This window comes from Pteropus vampyrus, unplaced genomic scaffold (assembly GCF_000151845.1).
Source record: "Pteropus vampyrus isolate Shadow unplaced genomic scaffold, Pvam_2.0 Scaffold229, whole genome shotgun sequence".
Lineage (NCBI taxonomy): Eukaryota > Metazoa > Chordata > Mammalia > Chiroptera > Pteropodidae > Pteropus > Pteropus vampyrus.
The window spans coordinates 1,177,750-1,192,422 of record NW_011889010.1 but is presented as its reverse complement, the minus strand read 5'-3'; the positions used below and the strand labels follow the sequence as shown (position 1 = coordinate 1,192,422).

Below are 14,673 nucleotides of genomic sequence, written 5' to 3'. Positions count from 1 at the left end.
AAATATACTTACTTTTTTGTCATCTTTTCTGGAAACTCTAGGTGGGCTCTACAAAAATGTATCAATTTCGTTTATGATACCTAGGGAGTCAATTAATTGCATTTGTAAATCAAAATTTTAACTAACTTGGATAAATTAGAATAAGCATATCTCTCTATTAAACATACTTGGCCACCCACCCTCATCCGAGATGAATCTCTCTCGTTTTCTTAGTTATCTTTAAAACTGTAATTGAGTCCCAAATGAGCATTCAGAGTATAGGATAAAGACAGAATAATAATCATATTAATGGTTGTCCATATTATTAATACTCTGCTTTTATAGTATGTAATAGGTCATTTTTATATACAATCCTACTTAATTCTCACCACAAATCTATGACATAGTTATTATGATCCCTACTGAATAGGTGAGAAAACAGGCTCAGGTACATTACAATGACTTTCCCAAAATCACAATAGTCGAGATTTGGAAGAACAAAGGCTTCCATCAGTTGTTTTGTGTTTTTTAAACAAATGGGACAGTCTTTTCGATGACCTGTGTGTCTCATGTTACACTTTGTGGATGCAGAATGGAAAACACATGCGAAAGGAAGCCATCACCCCAGTTCCTTCCACATAGACCCCACCTCAACAGCTTGTGCAGAGTGTCTGGTGGAAACCTTGTAATATCAAACAATTGCTCAAATAATTGCTACATTTTAATCTAAAATCATGGGATTTAAGTAGTGATATTAAATGTCTCAATACATATATATACACACATATATGTATATGTGTGTATGTATGTATGTGTGTATGTGTGTATGCGTATATATGTATGTATGTATGAATGTATGGATGGACGGATGGATGGATATCCAATCCTGTACTGGGTAGTAGTCGTATTATCAAATTTAATTTTTAAGATATACAACTGTTAGCCAAGCTTCAGAATATCTTTTACATTATTATTGAACTGCTATAATGACTCAGTACCCTGCTATGTGGTTTTACTATAAGGCATCTCAAATTATTTTTAGAACTATGCAGGAATAAATTATGAATAAATAAGTACACAAATAAAAAATATCTAGTTTCTGCCAGCAAAGGACAACCTGAGTCAAAATTTTGTAACATCTCTGAGGTGATTCTTATTTGTAGAATGTTCAGGTAACACTTTCATAACCACACACTGTCTCTTATTTCTACTGAGTACAATATTATTTGAAAACTTTTACTTATTACTCTCTCATACTTTTCAAATGTGTTTTTGGAGATAAGGTGACCAGCCACCTCATCTGCCCCAGTGAAACCATCTATCCTGGTTTCACCACTGAAATTCCTCATTCCTGAGCAAATCGAGATGTTGGTCATCCTAAAATGGAGCATGGAAATAATTAAACTAGAGGTCTTGAAGATACCTTCTCAAACTAAGTTTGTTTTTCAGTTAATTTTTATCATTTTTTATTATAATTAATGTTTACGTGCTGGATTCAGAAAACAGCATAGAGATAGAAGTCTGTATGAGTTGGAATCCCAAGTTAAATGCTGTGTGCTTTAGAATCCCATTGCAATTTCTTTTCTGTGCACTGTCTACACTAGTCTGTCTTTTCCTCTCACACACACTCTTTCTCGGCATCATATCATAAAGAGATTCTGACATAAAAATTTAAACAAGTAGGAGAAAAACTCTCTTGAGTCTTTGAGAGGATTTTCATCACTGCTAGTGCATTGTAGCTAGCTTCAAGCATTCAACTAAAAAGAAATTCATAAACCTAAGCATGAAAATTAGAAAATCTCAACAGAAGCAAATTATAAGCCTTTCACTTGTTTTCATGTGTTGTCGAGCTCAATTATCTAGCCTGTGGAATGGAAAGCAGATGATGGTAGAATCTGACACCTGACTCATCCATGGGGAAGCCTTCACAGTCTTAGGCTGGGAGATGAACATTGTTCTTATCACACCCCAATGCTTGTAACTCTTACGTAACGTACAAGTACTACACAGAAGAATTGCCCTTGAAAATAATATAACTAGAATTGAAGGTAGGATGAGCAGGCCTGAGAGTCCCCCACGCAATTCTTCTTCTTGTCTGTTTGTAGCTTACTGAGACAGGGTACCAACAGAGGTAGGGTTCACTCACCTGAAATAAGTAAGTCTCAGTTTCAAGAAAGCCTGGAGGACTCATGTTAATAAAATCAAAGCCACCTCTTCTGTACGATTCCAACAAGCCAGCTGTTTTATATACCAGGGTCAATGGAAGAGAGCTAGAGTATATCATTGTGTAGCATTAAAAGAGACACAAACAAATTGTGAATGAAAACATTTCTGGATTTTCATTTTTAAAATCTCTACCACTAAAGTACAGACCCAAATAAATAAGCTACAGCTTCAGGCTAGTTACCCAACCCTGCCATCCCACTATAATGGGCCAAGTTGATCATCTTAGAGGTTAAGTTTGTCAGATTTCACAACTTAAAACCAAATATCAAACTGAGCAATGTTTGCTGCTTTTTATTTTGTTGATATACAGAGTAATACATATTTTTGGACAATTTTATGATATCTCACTAGTGAGCTATTGAAGAAGTTGAACTATTGTTTATTTTGATGTTTTAAATAATCATACTGAATGTATCACTAAGCCTAATTTAAGGGAAATGATTTAAAATAAATGTATGTTTAGAGCAAGGTCGTAGGCCAATAATGAGAAAGAGAAGCTTTCAGGCCTTATGCACCCCACCCTCTCAGGGACAATGGGTGCCATCAGGCCAAACACATGAACGTGAACAAGCAAAGCTAATGTGGGCCCACAGTGCGTAGGGCATGCTATAAAATTCCTTGGTCAGTCTGAAGAGCGAATCGTGAACAAGGAAAATATTTAGACGAAATGACTGATGTCTAACTCAGTCCTTACAAATAGAATGAAAAAGTCCCCAAATCAAAACTTTACTGAGAGACCCACCAGGGGCCCAGATAAGAGTAAATCTTACACAATTGCCAATTCTCCTCAATTCTGTTTACACACTCAATGAAATTTCAATTAAAATCCAAAAATATTTTAGGGTAGCTTTACTAAGTTATTCTAAAATGAGTCTGGGAGAAATATCTGTAAGAATGTGTAAAAAGCCACACACGAACACAGAGAAAAGCAACATGAAGACACTATCAACCCGATCAGAGGTTAAGCAAACAACAACATTTAAATCTGTGTGATATTAATAAAAAGAAAAAGAAAAACTGACAACACTCGAGTGAAATAAATATACCAGAGCCAGAAAGAACTATGGGAGTGTGTGTGCGCGCATTTACCTCTAGAGTAGATATTATACGATGTGATAGAATCACAAATAAGTGGAAGATGAGTGTTTTTTTCAAAAACTGCTGCTGGAAAATGCTTAACTATTTTTAGGAGGAAAACCAATTGAATTCATCTCGCACCATACATCTAAACAACAATGGGTAGATTAAAGAAGAAATAAAATCATTAAAGAAGTAGATGTAAATTATTTTCAGGGAAGAATAATTTAGGTAAATTTTAATCTTTTATATGAATGAGAAAGTATTATTTAAGCAAAAAGAGTAATGGAAGAAATATGACATTCAACTTAATTACCTACACACACATTTTCAACTTTCACATGTGAAAAAAAAATAGGAAAATATAGATAACATACATGACAAAGGGATTGTATCTCTAATACATAAAGGACACTAAAATTGATGGGGGGTGGAAAACCAAGTTCCCAATACACCAACAGGCTAAATATGGGAATGAATATTAAAAAATAAAATACACATAAAAATAAGCATTTCAAAATGTTCAGCCTTACCTAATCAATCAATAATAGAAGAATGTAGTACTTTAAAGCTTAAGCTTTAAAGTAAAATCTATCTTGGTCCAAGACCCAATTCTAACACTTATCAGTTGTGTTACCTTGGGGAAGTCACTTACCCTCTCAAAAAATGTTTCCTAACCTTTTAAATAGGATGATAATATAGATAAAAGTCTTGCATGCTGAATAAGTGTCGTTGTTGTAATTGATGATAATGATGCTATTGTTGTTATTGATGTCATTACAATAATCTTCACCTTTCCAATTAACAAACATTTTTAAAAACTAATATCTCTCAATTCTGGTGAAGATGGAGATACAATTTATGTACTTCCAGGGAGAATGAAAATAGGCTCAATCTTTCTGGAAGACAATTTGTCAATATGGATAGGTTTTTAAAGGTTCATATCCTTTATTTGGTATACTACTTCTGGGAATCACACCTAAAAAAAAAAAACAGTGAAAAATATAGACAAAGAATATTGAAAAATGAGGTCATGCAGAAAATATTTTTCACAGTGTAATACGAAAAAAATGCAAATGACGTGAAAGTCTAAGTTGAAAGCATGGCTAAACGAATGATAACGATCCACATGCCTGACTACCAGACAGCAATAAAAAAAAGTTAGAGAATTGTCTGTACACATGGGAAAAGTGATTTTCTTTTGTATTCATTGCTATAACCCAGAACAGAGCTTTGCATAGTACCTGATACATAATAGGTGCTCAATCGATATTTAAACTGAATCGAACAACAGAATTCTAAGTGAAAACACATACTTGAAGATCTAATCTCAACTTTTGTAAAGGAATCACAGTAAATCCTAGAAAGAAATATGATGAAATGCTAACAATAATGTCCTTGGGTGATTTTTTCCTTCCTCTTCAGACTTTTCTCCACTTGCCAATTTTTTTTCAGTGAAGATTTATTATATTTATAATTAGGAAAAAAGTAAAGAATGAAAGAAATCAGCTAGAAGCCAACTGGCTCAATTATTTCTCATCACAGTATTCTGAGTATATACCATTCTTCACCCAAAATATAAAATGGGAAATAATGATATGAATAATATGAATAAATTGTGAGACAGTCTTTAAAACATAGCTCAGGAAAGAAAATATTATGGTAAATTTTTTTAAAAAGTCAAAAAACCATGTGTCTAATATTAATAAAACTGTACAGAGGTTTTGCTTGCTATATAATTTATATATATATACATATATATGTACATATATATGTATGTATGTATATCATGGCATAAACCTTTTATATACAAATTACTTGTTTTCTCTACAATGAAATTCTATTTGCTCTTAGATACATAATGTCACAAAGATTTATACATAGTAATTACTGTCAATTTTTGGAAAATCTGAAAAAATTCTGTTTAAAATTTCAACTCTACATAAAATCTAAAAGATCTATTTTAGGAGATCCACGACCTTCTCAAAAGAGAGGAACAAACAATTTCTCAGAGTCCCAAAATCTCTAACATACTGACAGGGGATAATTAGCCCTAGAAAGTGAAATACCCTGTCATCTAGAGCATCAAATCACCTGGAGATATGACCGAAAGGTCAGTTTCCAGTACTGTGTGATTTAAGTTCAACCTCAGCAAAATTACAGATTACTATGTCGCTTAACTTCAAGACAAATGGTAAAATCTTGACTCATGCAAACTAGAGTCTTGCATGCCAAGAGTTTGCTGTATCTATGATGACTGTCTCCGTGGAAGTAAAAAGTTACTAAGAGAACTGTGGTGACAAGGTAGGCAAACAGTCGATATTTGTTCTCATCTAAGAAGCTTAATGCACTCATCGGCTTATCAAATAGGTACTATCTACCTAACACGTTCAAGAAACATTGCCACACATTTCTGATGATTAAGAAATATGACATAGAACCTAAACTGAAATGCTCTCCTTAGTTATATAAAGTCTGCCATATTTTCCAGGAACAAATTCAAGTGCTTAATTTACCTAATGCTAAGATTTCTGACTTTTTAAATGAAAGATGTAGCAGTTTTACTGGAGTCATTATTTTTTAAATTGTCCTTCATATGATACCTGTTTTTGTAAATAACTGCTCCATAAGTATATTTCCTTTAGTATAATTTCTCGAATTTGCTTCCAAAATCTCCAGGGACAGGAAAGTGAGTGAGATTGTGGATAAAACAAAAATGGTCATGAGTTGACAATTATTGAAGCTGGCTGATGGGTACATAGGAGTTCATTGTACTATTATTTTTTTTTATTATTATGTTTGAAATTTTATAGAGTAAAAAGCTCTTTTTTTAAAAGGAGTGTATTTCTGAATTATGCTAATTTATGTTGATTAACTTCTTTTTGGTCTCCGTTCCCACAGCAGCCACATTCAGTGAACATGGCTGAAACACCCAATATATTGATCTCAAGAAGGTTCCAATCAGGTGGCTAGACAATGCAGAGGTCTCATTCTAGTGTACAGATGATGGAATACATTGATAAACTCTGCCATGACCCATAATTTAATTATTCAGCCAAAGACAGGGATTCCTACATCCAGATTAACAAAGAAAAAATGGTTTAGGTAAATCCAGCTGTCATAATTGCTAGTAAATTAAAGCCCTACATAGCTAATCCGATTTGGTCACCGTGATGGCCAAGCCATCCTTATTACAGAGGACGTTAGGGGGTCTGCTGAAGTGTCAGTGAGACAATCTGCACTTTCTTTTTTTTCCACATTGCCCCAAGAGCAATAGATAGAGAAAATTTTACAATTATAGCCTTCAACTCCTAGAAAAAAAAGAATTTGCTCAACCTGTGTAGCGACAGGATTAGGATTAAAATGCACGCGGTTAATACAACGTCTATTTTAGAATGGCCATATTTTTCTATCATATACACGTAATTTTCCCTCTCCCTTTCTCTTACCCTTATGTCATAAGCAGACTTTGGGCACTTTTAATTCAATTAATTCCTAACAATTCCTCACCTAAGCAGACTCCACATAAAAGTAGAATATGTTAAATACTACAATCAAACTTTAAAGTATTACTAACAACAGATCTTCTAAATATACTGCAGAATTTAGCTGCCTGTTGATTCTCATTTCATTAACTCACTCATGATATAAACTCAGTTTTAAAGAAAAGCTTTAAGAACGAATATATTGCAGTTAAAATGAACCAAGGCTACTAAACATTGCACACTGCCACCTAGTGGTACTGTCTCTTTAGTTCCAAAGGCACAATACACGTCTTCCGGAAAGTAAAAATCTCTATTTTAAAGCAAATTTATCAGAAAAAAAGAACTGAAACACATTTTTTCATAATTTTTCAAGATAAGAAGGCTATTAGAAATAAATAAAAAATTTTAAAGGCTGACTTTTTTAATACTGAGCATCAAGTATTAACATATTCTGAATGTGATGTATGCTGATGCTCTAAATGGAATAGGTGCTCATCCAACAAATTTGACATACGAAGATGTTAAATAGAATATTAAATAATTACTAATTATATTTTCAAGCCTTCTTAAGGGCATAGCTATAATTTGCCCTCATCTACAGGTTGTAATTTTAGTTTAAGATTCCCCTGGTTTTTAGTTTTATTTTTTTTCCCAGCAGAGTAAAATTCTCATGTTTTGGTTGTACTAATCGCTAGAGTTCATCTCTAATCTTTTGCTTTTAGAAAAGTAAATCCCCATAAAAATGAAATGAGAACCATGTGAAAGAGTGGATTAAGGAAAGGATTGCTACAGATAACTTTGCTATGATTAGGAGTATATTTTATTTGCTTCATTGTATTCCACAATGGTAGCTCTCAGCTTGGTCTGCTTAATGTGCCGTAACCACCTATTTTAAGAACTCAGATGAAAGGTAGAAAGACTCATATTTTTGTCAATTAAGTTTTTCATAGTGAAAAGTACAAAGGATTCTCTAAACCTTTGTTGCGTAACTTTTTAAAAATCACACGCCTTTTTGAGAAACAAAAAAAATCTCAGGTTCTTTTAAATGACTTAAAATTTATAAATAAATTATATATTAAAAACAACCGAATATGTGACAATTTTTTAAGTTATATTTTTATTTTGATCTTAGATACTTTTCATTGTTGTTGTTATTCTAATAATTCAAAATCAGCATGAGTTTTAAGGCTGCCTATATATCTCACAAACTTTTCCATCCTTAGAAATGTGGAAAATAGAGAACATTATTCAGTAATTTCAACTTGGGCCTGTTTCATTGCTTCATTTTGATAACCAGAAGGACAAGTAAAAATAGATAGATAGATAGATAGACAGACAGACAAACGGACTGACGGACAAATGGCTGGGAAGGAAGGGAAGTAGGGAGGAAGAAAGAGTGGATTTGTTTCTCCTTTATAGGAAGTGTACCCTGCACCCTCTTTAATTCATTAATTTAGATAATTCTCAAAGGAATCTCAAATCCAAGCCACATGATCTAGAAAATTTCTCAAGATTTCCTTTAATCAGCTTAACCAAATGACTACTGCCAAGTCTATTTCACTTAGCTCTGCTTAGGGCTGTTTTGAAGCCTCCACCACACAATTAGGAAGGACATCTAGTTGGTATGGCTGCCCAATGCAAAAGACAGAATTTACAATATTACAATTTCTAAGAAATTCAGTTTGAAAAACATATTATTTTGAAATTCAACTCTTCACCCTATGTTGGGATTATATCTATCATGATGGCTTGATGTTAGGTAAAATCACAAAGTCGATTATAAAAAAAGTCTAAAGTTGTAACTCCTCGATATTTCATTGGCCTTCTGGTATACCATCTATATAACAAGAAACTTCTAGGTAATGAAGTAGTGGTTACAACTGCCTTATATAAGAAAAATCCCACTGCAGTTGCATGTATATATGTGTATATATATATATATATATATACATACACACACACACATATATATGTATATATGTTTTATAATTATATATATAAACATATATATGTTTATATATATAATAATAAAACTAGTAAAGCATTTTTAAAATGTTCTCATTTATTCAATAAAGTATCGCAAATGTATAAAGTAAGTCTTGATTCAAATGACATCTGTGTCTGAGACTCTGAAGATTCCTTAAAATTTTCTCACGTATCTTAATGTGTTTTCTAGGTACATACTGCATTTAGTTTTGGAAAGCAAAGTCTATTTGCATCTTGCACATAAAAATGCAATCACAACATCACTAGAATTATTTTATTATTTATTTATTTATATGTTTATTTTACAGATTGCAAGGACCTTTTCAGCTTACGATCCCTTATTTTTTTTATTTTTTATGCCTGTAGTACCTGGTCTTCCTAGGTGGTCTCCCATCCAAGTACTAACCAGGCCTGACCCTGCTTAGTTTCTGAGATCAGACGGGATTGGGCTTGTTCAGGGTAGCATGGCCGTAGACCAGAATTATTTTTAAATAAATGTTTAAACTAAAATTATTTGTCTAATAGCCATATTTTTTAAGCCTGAGTATGAAAGTATGTATATTTATGATTGTATCTTAAGGAGCTCTATAATCAAGCATTTCTAACTCAATATAAAAAAGTAGTAATAAATGGCCTATGAGGCAGATTCCCCAGGGTTTGAGAAAGAAAAGACATGAAAAATAAAGGTACAGAATATTGAAAAGACAGATACAGCTTTTAACAGAACATTAACATTTAACATGAGATTGTTTAAAAGAGCATATTTCTATCTATTAAAATCCCCAAGGTTGTGAAAGACAAGAATTTATTTCATACAGATCACAAAAATGATGATATTTGTATATCTAAATTAGTAATGATCGGAGATTGTACCCTGTAAAATAAGAAAATGTAATAGATATTCAGTAAGCTTTTTACTCACTAATTACAATTTGTAATTTTTTTTAACTTCGTATTCTCAAATGTCAGGTACTTACCTGGAAACTGACATCCATTTGGTTGCTAAGAGATATGAGATCAGTTTGCACTTTTTTCTGTCTTTAAGAGAATTGCCCTCTTGCGCTTTGCATCGAGGTAGTGAAAGTTAACTCTCTTACCCATGTGGGGATTTATATTATTTGTAGTAAAAGAAACTTCCAGGTCTGGGCAAAGAAATGAATTACTCTCAATTTGGACAATTTAGAACAAATATCTGGCTTTTTCCTAAGCTTAACGATTTTCCATTTCACATGCTTAAAATATAATTGCATTATTTTATAATCTAACTTAACAGATGAGTCTATGTTATGAGTATTTGACAAAAATCTTATGAGAATTGAGGTTATTCAGTCAATTTATACCCTCAAAGTGAAGTTCAAACCCAACATCTTTAAAGTATCTTCTGCCTATAACTTTGTGTGCTTCTTTAAACAGCTGGAGGAACAAGACTAAACTTGATCTATCTGGTTTTTCTTATACCTTATCAAAAGATCAAAAGCAAAATACAGTTCTAAATCTGTCCATCCTAACTGGTCCTTAGTTTATCACAAATGTAAATATCGGTTTGCCTAATCAGAGAGTATGTTCTTCTAAATTAAGAGCAACATTTCAATCAGTACATATGCTTCCTAATAGCACTGGGCATCTGGGCTCTCTTCACGGGCACATTTCATAACCTTTCAAGGACAATCTTCAAAATCACATTTTAAAGAAATACGCTGCAAAAGCATTCCATTTTCGTAGCATTTTATATCACTGCAAACCAAAGTGATTCAATTTTAAATGCCTCTGTACTTATCACAAAACCATTGACCATTTACTCTGATTTCATATCAATACTTTACTGGAGCATATAGCAAAGGAACGAATGCATTTCTTTGTCTACTCAGTGGTACAAAGCCCATCTGCCCATTCCTCTTTTGACTCAACTTCTTGCACACCCTCAGCCAGCTACCCTGCTGGTGATTCCTTGTACCTTACATGCTGCTTTAACGTTAAGTCAGATAACTACCATTTCTGATCCAGAACCCATTAAGAAAATTCCTGTTACGAGGAAGGTCTCTGAAATGCAGTTGCACCTATAAAAGGACTATTTAGTGCCCATCTTGAAGGGAAGAAGATGGATGAATGTATCTTCTGTCTTCTAGGCTTTTACTTGTTTTCTACAGCCGCATCTTTTTAAACAAGTTCTATCATACTGAGAGAAAGGAGATATGCAAAATGTAACACCTGGAGTCTTAAAATGTAATGACCTCAAATAACATCTCAGAAAGAGGGAGGAAACCTGCTCCCGAGAAGAAAAAATACAGGCAAAGGAGCGAATCTGCATCATTAAACCAAGAGTAATAGAAAACCCTCCCGGGTTTTTCCAGTAAGTTTTTGCAGCAGCAGCGGCAGCAACTACCTAATCAATATGCACACCCTCACCTTTCTAAACCTCTAGTCCCCAACCAGAAACTGCCGGTCCCCCTCAACCGTGTCGGGGGGCGGGGAACAGAAAGGAAGGTGATTTCAGAAGCGTGGGGAGGGGCAAACCCAGGTCTGTGTAGCTCCAGGGGCCTGAGTCACAGCTCCCATCCCGAAAGTGCGCGCAGGAGCCAGCAGCGGCCCCGAGACCTACTCTGGGCTGGGCCCTTCCTGCCAGAGATGCCGGAGAGCTGGCAGCGCAGTTTTCAGACTCCAAACCAATGATCTCCCCCCGCCCCGTGCCCTCACTCCAAGGCCACTTAGTGAGACCTCTTCGAGGTAGGACAAGAGATGCTTGGTGCCCAAGAGGAGATGTGCGGGGCTTCTTTAGAGGAATGAGTTGCTCGGGTGGGGTGGGGGTGGTCATGGAGAGGTTCTCTTTTCGGAAAACCCAGGACGTGGGGCAACTGAGACCCAGTATCGGTTACCCTCAGTGCCACCCCCCCCAACTTAAAGATGACTTCCCCCCCAACTCAGAGAAGGGGGGAGGGGCGCCGGCAGTTTTGCTGCAAGGATGGGGATGAGAGCGAGCCCCCAGGCCCCTGCAGCTGCTCCAAAGGGACCGCACAGGTGGGCGCAGCCTTGGAAGGGCAGCGAGGCCGGAGCTCGGAGTTCGCGGGGCCCAGGGCGTGTGAGTGGGTGAGGGTGAGTGTGGCCACGCGCGCCGGCCGGGCGGAGGGGCGCTCGGCGAGAGGGTGAGCGGCTGCAGGGACACAGCACACCCCACGCCTTAGGCGACAGGCTGGAGGGGCTATCGTGGCTGCAAGACTGAGAAACTTGATGCAAAACAGACAGGCTCCCCCCGCCAGGACGTGTCCCCACGCTCGCAGCCCGGCTCCAACGCGTCCCGAATCACCCACTGTCACCCACCCCACCCTGCAGAAAACCCCGGAGAGCTCACGGATCCCAGGCGGGTAATTACCTCTCTCGGAGGCGGAGTGGGGGGGCGGCGGCGGCAGCAGCAGCAGCAGCAGCAACAGACACTTTGAGCCTGACTTTCCGGCGTTCGCGGTGAGCGTGTGCGCGCCGAGCCCAGCAGTAACCTGCTATTTATAGACCGGAGCCTCGGCGCCGGGGGCCGCGACCCCAGAGGCTGCGAGCTGCGGCCGCGGCGGCGCAGGGCACTGGCCGCGGCTCCTCCCGGCTCCCGCCGCTCCCTCGGGGTCCCGCTCGCGCCGCGCTTTCCCGCTCGTCCCTGCTCGCCCGCCCTGCCGCGCGCGCACCGGAGAAGTTGTCACCAACGCGGCTGCCTCTCCGGCTGCTAACACGCCCCCTGGCACGAATGCTACTCCCCGCTCCGCCCCCGCCCTTCCTGCTCCTCTTCCTCCTCCTCTGCACGTTTCGAGCGGTCTCCTCCCAATGACACCAGCGGCCGGAGAGAGGCAGCGGCGGCAGCGACAGCCGCGCGACTGGCGCAGCTCGCTCCCCGCTCCTGGCGGAATGGAGTTGATGGTCCGGCCTCCCAGCCCGAAAGGACCCAAACACGCCTTGCTCCGTGTGCTGACACCCACCGCCCACCCCTCTGCTGGGCTCCCCGGCGAGCCGGGGCTGTAGGAACGCTGCTGGGGAGCGGCGGAGAGGGGTGACCTGGGGCCGCCACGCTGCGGCCGGGGCCGCAGAAACCACGGGGTTGGTTAACCCGCAGGAGGCCGCCGCCGGCAGCGTCTGCCAAAACCCGGGGGGCTGTGTCCCGTTCCCCGGACTTAGCCTGCCACCACCTCGGGACCCGTGTCTCTTGGCCACTCCCTTCCGCGGTGGCCCGGGCAGAGATCCGGCGGGGAAGACCTGGGCGCCGGCTCCAGACAGCCCACGGCCACCCACCGCCAGCCCCCACGTCGCGGCTGATGACCGAGGCCGAGCTACTACTCCCAACAAGCGTGTGCGCCTTGGGCAGCCGGGGTGCGTAGGGACAGATCTGCACTCTGCGTGTTTGGGGTGTCTGGAAACGGGGTACGTAATCAAACAGTCTGAACGAAAGCTCAAACTCCCCCACTTCCTCGGTCGCAGCCTGGTTATGGCCGGCTGTGGGGTGCGGGGCAAATGACTCCCCATCTGCGCCTTACGGTGCCACCTGGCGGTTCTCTTGGAGACGTTTCAGTGGAGCTGCTTAAGAGTAATGGCTATGCTGGTAACGCAGAGCGCCAATCCGCACAGGCACCCTCAGCCTTTCCCTCCCTAAGGGAGCTTGAAATTCACATTTTAAGTGAAACAGAGTGAGCTTGTTAGTACCCAAGGGTTATATTTGCCATGCAGAGAGACTGGAATCCCAAAATTAGGATGGTGAAGTCAATTTGGGTTAAGTCAGTATTTACAGTTACACAAAGTGGGGAGCTGAAGCTACCCCCAGCTGTTACCCCTGCTGTCACTTCCTGCATCTAGGCATCCATTCACTCCACAGACATTTAATTGCCATTAGGTTATAAGCTTTATCAATGAGAGCAGAGATTTGGTGTTTCGTTTTTCCGTCAGTCTTCCTCAGATTGGAACAATGCCTCGCATGCTGTAGTTTCAATAAATATTTATAGGATGAATTAATAAATACTATGGGCCAAAAAGTGTGCTTGTCCCATTTTCTCCCTTAGTCCCTGAAGCCCTTCCCTTCTCTTCATGGTTTTTCTGCTACGCTCCGTCATCATCCCAGGTGAGCTGAATGGAGAGAAAGTGGGAAGCAATGGATAAATCCTGTTTGTAGAGGATTTACAAACAAGATGATGCTTTTTCATCAGGCAACAGTTTCAGCCTTTTCTTAAAATACAATAAGGTTGAAAAAGTATTAGAACATCAGGGTGCCACACCTTTGCCACTGAACTGTAAAGATGGTTAATGTATCTGTCCTCCAAATGCAGCTGTGTATGCGTGTTTATGAAAACTACCACAGTGCCAGAAGTACTAAATCATTTATTCTATCAGAGTTATAAAATAGATGACAGCTGTCCTTATGGAAATGAACACTCAATGTGAGATATCCAGAAAACCCTCCTAAAATTAAAATCCAAACATCGTGCTGACCAAGACCTTTTTACAGGGCTGCTGAGGAAAATGTGATGTACCTGTGTAGCATATCACCTAGGAAGTTTAATTTCTGGGGGAGGGGCAGGGAAGGAGAGAGAGAGAGAGAGAGAGAGAGAGAGAGAGAGAGAGAGAGAGAATCAGATGTATGTATTTACCTTTTTTAGTTATTTAGCAGAGTCTTCCTTGAATAAGCCCAGGGGATTCAGATGGTTCTACGGTTTATTAAACTCATTCAGCATCCATTTTTACAAACCCTGAACTTTTAGCCACTTGTGCCCTTAAAACATAACTCCATTTGCCAATGAAAGACAAAATATTTTTCATTTCCTTTTAAAATATCTTTGTAGGGACAGAGGTCTAAGGTGATTCCTACTAGTTACCTTGCTGTCTGAATCAATAAAATCAAGCCAGGCTCTGTAGGGCTGGCATCACACTCTCATTTTAGTGAAGTAGCTCATACTTT

General features: G+C 38.9%; 1 protein-coding gene and 1 pseudogene across 4 annotated transcripts in view; both read right to left on the bottom strand.

Moving 5' to 3' along the window:
* The window catches only part of INPP4B (inositol polyphosphate-4-phosphatase type II B), a 610,870-nt gene extending 598,492 nt beyond the window's left edge, over positions 1-12,378 (bottom strand). For all 4 annotated transcript variants that reach the window (XM_023519662.1, XM_011373754.2, XM_023519664.1 and 1 more), the window contains exon 1: positions 12,121-12,378. The gene's annotated coding sequence lies outside the window, so the exon portion shown is untranslated. The remainder of the gene's footprint in view (positions 1-12,120) is intronic.
* On the bottom strand, positions 9,111-9,229 carry LOC111728805 (annotated as a pseudogene).
* Positions 12,379-14,673: the final 2,295 nt, after the last annotated feature.